Source organism: Perna viridis, chromosome 1 (assembly GCF_037379345.1).
Source record: "Perna viridis isolate PV_CMFRI_1.1 ecotype Kerala chromosome 1, ASM3737934v1, whole genome shotgun sequence".
Taxonomy (NCBI): domain Eukaryota; kingdom Metazoa; phylum Mollusca; class Bivalvia; order Mytilida; family Mytilidae; genus Perna; species Perna viridis.
In genome coordinates, this window is record NC_142445.1 from 4,204,859 (window position 1) to 4,215,567 (window position 10,709).

Below are 10,709 nucleotides of genomic sequence, written 5' to 3' on the forward strand. Positions count from 1 at the left end.
CATAGACTTCTATAGTGAAGTGCATATTTTTTTTATTTTTTTAAAAATATGTAAATTGATTCAATAAAACTTTCACTTATGTAGCATTTCTAAGGACATGTGAAAAAATTATTTCCTGCAAAGAAAATACGGTCAGTCCACGAAGATCGGACAGAAAAGTAGTCTTAAACTATAAATAGCCATTTTCCCTACTTTCACTTTCATTTTGCACTCATCAAACCAACCTTTTCAGTGGAACATTTTTATGTTATTATGTTATATTTTCTTTTAAAAAAGTTCTTCATCTTACAATGTGATGTTTGCTCTATTTTATAAGTCATTGTTCATATCTTTTGACAAAACATTAGTTTGTAGAGAGGCAAAAAGAAAATGCACTATATTTTAGTAGCATCTATGTTTTGACGTACACCCACTAAGGGATATGCAATACAATACTGGTACCTATTACTAATAAACATTTCAATATAATCAGAAAAGTTGTTGTTTTTCTGCTAGAGTATTCATTTTCATACTGAAAATTCAGAATATCATTGCCCTGCTACAAACATGAGTTTTCTATTGAAATTTTTATATACCGGTAGGTACCCTATTCCAGGCATAAAGCTAATATCTCAATGTTTGCCAGAAAATATTACTTTTGATAAAAAGCTGCTGCATTAGTCAAACTAAGCAAATTTGTGGTTTATTCTGATATGGTAGATACATAAGCTGTACTATGAGTTCCAAATCATTATTTAATCCCCACTTGTGAGTTCCATATATGGAAATATTAATATTCGAACCCCCTTTTTTGTCTTTAACACAAGGGAGCTTCTTGTTTAAAGTAAAGTATATGTAACCGGTACAACCGTTCTAAACTATAGAGTATGGTCATTTCAATTATAATAAATCCAGAAAAAAATGATACCAATATCATAGTTTTAAACAAATATAGCTTTTCATATGCAGAAAATACAGATTTTAAGCCATTTTGGTACCCCAGGCGGATACAAATAGACCTCATTATGACAGGAAAAGGATTTTTTTCTTTAAAACAGATAGCTATGATGCAAGAAAAATAGTTTACTGGTATAAATATCATAACATTTGTCTGCTTTAGATACTTTTTGATAAAATTCAGTTTTTATATGAAAAAACACCATTATTTTTCTTGCCGCATTAGAATCTGTCCATTTGAACCACTAAAAGAAGTCCACTTAAAAATTGGCTGTCGAATTTTGTGACATTTCTGTGTTTAAATCAATCACACAGTTATATGGCAACTCATTTTAGCTATTTATTTGAAGAAAAACAAAAAATTAAAAAAATATTCGTTTTTTCATATATAAGAGGCAATGTATGGAAAATGACTATTTTCAAGTCCTAACCACATACTTAAAATGTGTTGTAACTTGAAAGCTTTCCTTTATGTAGGAGTATTACTTGCTTCAGGTTACCTGAATATAGATATGCTCATCATAAATAGTCAAGATAATAATTTTATTGAACTGATATCCTACAAATTCATGAAAACAAAATGTATTTCCAAATTTGGTAAAGATTAACCAAAAATGCAAAAAAACAGAGCTACCATAAAAAATCAATTTCAAAAGTTGGCTAATTCATCTTAAAAGTGTTACCTGCATTGGAGTACTACTTTCTCAGCTGGTTAAGACCACTTGCTGAATATCCAACTTTACTTGAAAAACTGGCTTACTAGGTCTCAGTATCGTATTAATTTTCCCATAGACTTCTATAGTGAAGTGCATATTTTTTTTATTTTTTTAAAAATATGTAAATTGATTCAATAAAACTTTCACTTATGTAGCATTTCTAAGGACATGTGAAAAAATTATTTCCTGCAAAGAAAATACGGTCAGTCCACGAAGATCGGACAGAAAAGTAGTCTTAAACTATAAATAGCCATTTTCCCTACTTTCACTTTCATTTTGCACTCATCAAACCAACCTTTTCAGTGGAACATTTTTATGTTATTATGTTATATTTTCTTTTAAAAAAGTTCTTCATCTTACAATGTGATGTTTGCTCTATTTTATAAGTCATTGTTCATATCTTTTGACAAAACATTAGTTTGTAGAGAGGCAAAAAGAAAATGCACTATATTTTAGTAGCATCTATGTTTTGACGTACACCCACTAAGGGATATGCAATACAATACTGGTACCTATTACTAATAAACATGTCAATATAATCAGAAAAGTTGTTGTTTTTCTGCTAGAGTATTCATTTTCATACTGAAAATTCAGAATATCATTGCCCTGCTACAAACATGAGTTTTCTATTGAAATTTTTATATACCGGTAGGTACCCTATTCCAGGCATAAAGCTAATATCTCAATGTTTGCCAGAAAATATTACTTTTGATAAAAAGCTGCTGCATTAGTCAAACTAAGCAAATTTGTGGTTTATTCTGATATGGTAGATACATAAGCTGTACTATGAGTTCCAAATCATTATTTAATCCCCACTTGTGAGTTCCATATATGGAAATATTAATATTCGAACCCCCTTTTTTGTCTTTAACACAAGGGAGCTTCTTGTTTAAAGTAAAGTATATGTAACCGGTACAACCGTTCTAAACTATAGAGTATGGTCATTTCAATTATAATAAATCCAGAAAAAAATGATACCAATATCATAGTTTTAAACAAATATAGCTTTTCATATGCAGAAAATACAGATTTTAAGCCATTTTGGTACCCCAGGCGGATACAAATAGACCTCATTATGACAGGAAAAGGATTTTTTTCTTTAAAACAGATAGCTATGATGCAAGAAAAATAGTTTACTGGTATAAATATCATAACATTTGTCTGCTTTAGATACTTTTTGATAAAATTCAGTTTTTATATGAAAAAACACCATTATTTTTCTTGCCGCATTAGAATCTGTCCATTTGAACCACTAAAAGAAGTCCACTTAAAAATTGGCTGTCGAATTTTGTGACATTTCTGTGTTTAAATCAATCACACAGTTATATGGCAACTCATTTTAGCTATTTATTTGAAGAAAAACAAAAAATTAAAAAAATATTCGTTTTTTCATATATAAGAGGCAATGTATGGAAAATGACTATTTTCAAGTCCTAACCACATACTTAAAATGTGTTGTAACTTGAAAGCTTTCCTTTATGTAGGAGTATTACTTGCTTCAGGTTACCTGAATATAGATATGCTCATCATAAATAGTCAAGATAATAATTTTATTGAACTGATATCCTACAAATTCATGAAAACAAAATGTATTTCCAAATTTGGTAAAGATTAACCAAAAATGCAAAAAAACTGAGCTACCATAAAAAATCAATTTCAAAAATTGGCTAATTCATCTTAAAAGTGTTACCTGCATTGGAGTACTACTTTCTCAGCTGGTTAAGACCACTTGCTGAATATCCAACTTTACTTGAAAAACTGGCTTACTAGGTCTCAGTATCGTATTAATTTTCCCATAGACTTCTATAGTGAAGTGCATATTTTTTTGATTTTTAAAAAATATGTAAATTGATTCAATAAAACTTTCACTTATGTAGCATTTCTAAGGACATGTGAAAAAATTATTTCCTGCAAAGAAAATAGGGTCAGTCCACGAAGATCGGACAGAAAAGTAGTCTTAAACTATGAATAGCCATTTTCCCTACTTTCACTTTCGTTTTGCACTCATCAAACCAACCTTTTCAGCGGAACATTTTTTTGTTATTATTTTATATTTTCTTTAAAAACAGTTCTTCATCTTACAGTGTGATGTTTGCTCTATTTTATAAGTCATTGTTCATATCTTTTGACAAAACATTAGTTTGTAGAGAGGCAAAAAGAAAATGCATGATATTTATGTTTTGACGTACACCCGCTCAGGGATATGCAATACGATACTGGTACCATTATAAAAGCACTCCCAGAAAAATGGATGCATAAACCAGTTTATCATAACTGGACTTACCATCTCTATTTTCTTTTTCATATTTTCTTCTATTGAAGACTACCAATTAATGAAATGGTACAAGCAGTAGTGACTGAATAAAACATGAACCTGACCAAAAGTTTGTTTAATGATGACAAAACCACCAGCACATAGTGTAGAAGAAGTTACAACAGTTTTTAGTTGTCAATATAAAATTATAGTGGGTACAAGTTCACACTTGAGTTAAACCATAACCTAAAGTAGGTTTAGGACGTTATTTAATATTTATTAGCCATTTTATATTTCCACAAAGTTTTATCTTTCAATATCAATTTATTTCAGTGGCTCAGCTATCTAGACATAATTTGTATATTATTAAATGGTTGGTTTTCATCAAATGTCATCAAGGATTGCACTAGTGTAATGTTTAAATGTCTGTACAATCAAACTTTTGTTATCATCACAACCCCAGTAACATACCTTTATCAGATGATTATACCCCTATATGTTAAAGGTCTCCATGTAAATAAAATATTTTTTCTGATCAGTTAAAATCAAGTTGATCTAACAAAACAACTTAAGACATTTTGTTGAAACTTACAGTACACTGTCTTCACAGTGAACCAAAGTTGATGGCTTTTTACTAAATAATACTTACAGGAACTCCAACATGGTATTATAATCAACCCCTTCTTTGAAAACTTGTGTACAGATAAATATTACTACGTTTAATGTACTGAGTAAGACAGAATACCTGGCTGTCATAAAATTTAAAATGGGATATTAAAAGTGCAAGATAACCATTGATATTTAATAGCAATGCTTAGTGGGTTCTGTGTAGGAAAGAGATCAAGGCCCTAGCTAGTACCAAAAATAAAAATTACTGAAGATATGGCATTTACCATGCAAGTTAAGAATATTCCTAAAATCAAAGACAACCGACCTCCAATAGTCAGGTTAAAACATTTTTTTATGTTCTGAAAGCAAGAAGATGTGACATGAATTGACATATACTTGTACAGATAGAGAGAATAATTTCTTCAATATTTTATAAAATTTCCAAAAGTTTGCTGACACAATCATTCCATTGACTCAAATGATTTCCCTGAGGCTTCTTTGTTTAGGTCTATTTATAATTTTCTGAGAGACTAATTCTCAAATGTCTGCCTGTAATTCAGATCCAGACAATATTCTTTATAAGTCAGGGAAACCAATTTATGAAAATTGTATTAATATGCAAATAATTCTGAATGGTTAACAATTCTAAAGATCAATAAAATGCTTCAAGTGTGTTGTGAACTTTCTATAGGTCAGAATCTATGTGACAAAAAGCTGATTTATTGTCAATTCATTCAGTAATGATTCTGATTCCACATTCCAAAGCATGCATTTGGTGAGTCACTTTTCTGAAGAAATCAACAGGCTTTGTCCTAATAAAACTGATGAGCAATCTTGTAAAAGTTTCCAATTATCCCTGAGTGAACACTTGCTCCTTGAAGAATCAGTTTAGAGTAGTGAAAACAGATTTTAAATATTTGTTCAATGTTTAGAGAATATGCTCCTAGAAGCTAAAACATTCAGTGTTCAAATAGCCAAATTAAAGCATACAATGTATTATGGAAGTATTTTTTTTAAATACTGGTACCATTCATGAAACTGCCCAGCACGAATTTAAATTATTTTCCTTCTAACTCAAATTTTCAATTCAGTTTTAAACTAAAACACTGATATTAAATCCATGAACTCTACAAACATAAAATATGTAAACAAGAAAAAAAAAGTACCTGTATACTTGTAGTACAAAATCATGAAAATAGAACCAAATTCCTATGTAAAGAAGTACATGTAACACATGAAAACAGTACATGTATCTTGGTTGGTCTTCTGGTTTGTCAATACTGAAAGAATACCAAAATTTGTCATATGACACAAATGGCCCTAATCTAATATTTAGACAACATGCAAAGTACATGTGTATGAGAAAAAAATGTTTGGCCTTCCTGTTAACTTTCTGCAGATACATGTACATGCATGATGTTAAAAGGTCCACATAAAACCTGGAGTCAACAAATGTGGGAGACAATAAAAATATAATTTAAAGTCAAAGCAGGCAAAAAAAGAACATAATTAATATTTTACACTGAAGATGTCACTTCTCCTGATGATAAATTTTATAGGGTAAATCCTTCGGAAGTGATATTACTGGCTTTTGTATATACATGTTATACAATACACAATACAATACACCTCCCTTTTCCAAGGCAGGGGGTATAACAAAAAAACAGTGTAATTTTGACCAAGTATTTTTTTACACAAACACCATATACAAGTACAGCTCTCTAACAATTGGGAAATAATTCATCTTAAATGGGATATTCATTATTTTCTTTTGACAAATCAGGAAATCTTAATTATAATAGGCAAAACAGTCTTATTTTGGAGGTAATCTTGGTCTCATGTAGTCCTGATAATCATGATGTTTGCTGGGACATTTTTTTAATCTAATGTTAATGCTTCATTGAGTCGACCAAGCAAAGACAGCATAATTTTTTTGGACTATTAAAGGAAACGTGACACAAAAATATCAGTTTATAAACGTTTATATTTATAAAAACACTAGTATGTTTATATACATGTACAAGTGTAACAAACCTTTTCTCATCAGGTTAGTGCTATAGCTACAGCCAAATGTGCCACATATGATAATCATATGGTGCTCAATTCATATATGATAAACATATGGTAATCATATGACAATCATATGATATTGAACATATGATAATCATGATTCTCATATGGTAATTTTGGCTTAAAACATATGACAATCATATGTATGTGAAAAACATGATTATCATGCAATAATCATATGTATACTGAAACATGATTATCATATGGTGCTCGATTTATATAATAATCATATGATGCAAACCATATGATTCTCATGTGTGGCACATTTGCCTGAGTAAATAAAGTGAGAATGATTTATCTGTGTTTTAACAACGACCTAATTAATATGCATAAATAAAAACTGGAAGTAAAGCTCACTTACCATATATAGAAGTGCTACATCATTGGTTCTCAATCACCATTTAGGTGCATTGAAAATGTATACACACCCCCGAAAAAATTAATAAATCTTCAAAAATAGCTTGTATATATGAGGCAGACCAGTCCACTGGTCTGTGTATGAGTGCGATAATCATATTTAGAAAGTAGAAAGACTGAACATAATGAAATATTTGTATGCATTTGTGTAGTCTCACTGTCGATAGTCTAGTCTTCATACATGTAATAGTTTAATATTTTTGTCATTGTTTATCATTGTCTTCTAAAAGTGTTTTAAAATGACACTACTGTAAGTATATATTTGCTGGCAAACCACAACTTTCAATATTTTCACTGTCAGTTGAGGAAATAATGATGTAACACGGTCACATGACTACATGGCTAATTAAAATTCGCATGGCTGGGGTCACCGTTGATTTTGAAACCATTTAAACTTCAATGAAACAATGTGACTACAAGGGGTAGTTTTAGGAATAATAAATCAAATATATCAAAATTTGAAAAAATAATTTTTTGTGTGATGTCTCCCTTAAAGTTACACCTATCCATGCAACTATTACTGTGAACAGTCATTGATCACCGATCAGTTTCTGATCAGTCATCGATCCATCAGCCTGATCCCATACATCAGACTCAGTGATTGCATCACACTACCACTGAGCAGTTCAAATATTTTACAGATTCTGTTATTATGTTTGTCAATTTTTATACCAATATTTATATCAATCCGTTGGGGATCATTCAGTCATTGGTCATCAATCGGTCAAATACTTGCACAGATCCGTTCAGGGACTGTACGTACACGTACATGTATGTTTAAAAAATGTTATTTTTAAATTAATTACACACAGTATATATCACAGAATATATGTAATTACATTTTTATCACACATTTACAAGTTTTGAAGATTTGTTAAACAGAAGCAACTGAGCAACAGTGAATTACTTGTTAGCATACAAATCAAATGTGTATATTGTCTTAACGAGTATATAGACAACAAATTCGTATTTTTCTAAACATTAACTTTAAATCTAGTCCAGTTTAATTTTGCAGCCTCTGATAACAATACCTACTCTACTAGGGCAGTAAATTGATCTTGCTTTACCTTTTCTTAAAAAAAATTCGGCTGCTTTCGGTGCTTCGATTCTCAAACAGTAAAAGTAAACAGCGACACAAAGTTGGTATGGACATTTTCAATTCCGGAATTTCATCGATCAATAAAGCAATTCAGATTTTGCTTCATAACGAGAAAATCTCAAATAAAATTTAATAACTGGTTAAGGGAGCACATTCAATCAGGGACTTTTAATTACAGCTTCTGATTGATTATGACATCACTTATAATTAAACACGAAATGGATTTTAAAAGAGTAATCAAGGGAACATAAAACTGGGAAACGCTTTATTATGAATGAAATTAGCCGAAACGAAAAGATAGAAATAACCAAAATGTCAACAATCAGACAAGCTTACTGGCGAACAAAATAATGATGTAAAAAGCGACCCAGCTACAGTCCAAAAATATCTTATCCAATAAGTTTACTCTAGATAATTAACGAAATAAAAAGTTTGTTTTTCTGTCATTCCGCTTGTGTACAGGCTAGGCACGTTGTCAAAGGTAGAGAAAAAAAACCGCAATATTTTTAAACCGTTGTACTTCGTTGCATACGTACTAAGCGATAGAACTTTTTCGTCCATTGGCTGGAATTTTTAATCGACAACTGGTGACTCTGATTACGTTGCCAAATTGTTAATTTTTATTGCGGCTTACCTCCTCACAAACATGAAATGCTGTACTAACTTTTGAGTGGAAGGAATCCTTTCCATTAACTGTTTCAGCATTCATGTCACTTTTGACATCACATTGGCGGAAAATAGTGGGAGTATAAGTACAAACATGCATTTAACCTCGTGATATATATGAAGGAGTAATCAAGGGAACCAAGATTTCAGCGGAAACCAGAAGAATGTAACCCAGGGACAAAGACCAGACATGGAAAACAGACAAACACAGCAAAGAACACAAAACACGCTAAAAATAATACACACAAAGCAACAAAAGTAAGTGAGCAACTCGGACTCCACTAAAAAGACTGGGAGCATGGACCAGGTGCACCGAAAGAGTAAGTGTCCTCTGCTTTTCTAGAAACGAAAAGAGGAAAGGAAAACTATGACATTTTGAACAAATCAGTTTTCATGGTGCAGATGAATACACCGTATTGATCCATAAGTTCATGATGACGACCATAAAACTTCACTACTGATGACCAAGCTGATGACTATAATCTTGTAGCAAAAGAACCTTGTTCCAGAAGCACAATCGTACGAAGTATAGCGCGATAAAAAAAATTCTGCGTAGTTACGGCAAGCTCTGGCATAACGTAAGTGTTGTGATATGATGAAAACTCAATACGCAAGTAATGAAGGGATTTTGCTACAGATGGAAAGAAAATTTCATTGAAATTCTTTGAGTGGTTTACATGTAGCAGGAGTTGCGCTTACGGGACTTAAACATGTAAATCACTTTATTTGGATTATTTCCCTTTGGATTCCTCCGAAAGTTACTATATTCCTTCATGCACATCTACATATGATATCCAAGCTTCCATAAAATTTCATTAAAATCCTCTTAGGAGTTAAGGAGGAGTTGCGCTTACGACATTTTAACATGTAAAACCCTGTGTTATCTCCCTTTGGAATATTCCTTCGCGCACATCTACTGTACATATAATACCCAGCCTTCCTACAAAATTTCACTGAAATCCATGAAAAGGTTTAGAAGGAGATGCGCTTACAAAAGATGTGGACAGACGGGTGATACCAATAAACCCCAAACTCGGCGGGGGGGGGGGGGTTACTAGTTTAACAACACCACAGACATGCGCCAGTTCACATTCAGGAGATGTTGGTCATTAATGTGTCTTTGTGTCGTTATTTTACTTTAGTTTATTTTGTTTGTTTGTTTGTTTGTTGTTTGTTTGTTGTTTGTTTTGTTTTTGTTTTGTTTTGTTATTGTAATGTTACCATGTATTTTATTACATTGTTGTCGGTACCTTTCGGAGCTTCTTAAATGTGTGTTTATACTTGGTGATCTCTGAAATTATTTACTATTCATATATAAGTATTTAGGTAACATACCGGTGCATTTATTGCGTTTTACCATATCCATTCCTCTTACTACTGTGATTGTTAAGCGCTCTATATCATATATTTAGATTAGATATATCTTTCTGTATATGCATTATATAAGTGTTTCTTTGAACCCTATATTGTTTAACCTATATCGAATAACCTATATCACACCCCTTGACATATATCGCATACCCTATAACACACCCCTAGACCCACCCCTTGACATATATCGCATACCCTATAACACACCCCTAGACCCACCCCTTGACATATATCGCATACCCTATAACACACCCCTAGACCCACCCCTTGACATGTATCGCATACCCTATAACACACCCCTAGACCCACCCCTTGACATATATCGCATACCCTATAACACACCCCTAGACCTATATCGCATACCCTATATCGCACCCCTTCACGGACCATACTTGAAGTATACTTAAAATATATGATAAAATGAATTCAAAGATAAAAAAGCAAGGTCAAACATTTTGTCCAATATACACAGTTTTAACCTATTAAAAGTGGTAGCACTTGGAATGATATTGGAGTCTCGGATTGACACCTCATGTGATACAGATTTTGACATGTAATATTCAGTACATAA

At 31.8% G+C, this 10,709-nt stretch overlaps 1 protein-coding gene across 1 annotated transcript in view; it reads right to left on the minus strand.

Moving 5' to 3' along the window:
• Positions 1 to 8,128, minus strand: part of LOC148626907 (neuroglian-like) — an 81,377-nt gene extending 73,249 nt beyond the window's left edge. Inside the window, exon 1 of the mRNA XM_088559169.1 lies at positions 8,070 to 8,128. The gene's annotated coding sequence lies outside the window, so the exon portion shown is untranslated. The remainder of the gene's footprint in view (positions 1 to 8,069) is intronic.
• Between the last annotated feature and the right edge of the window lie 2,581 nt (positions 8,129 to 10,709).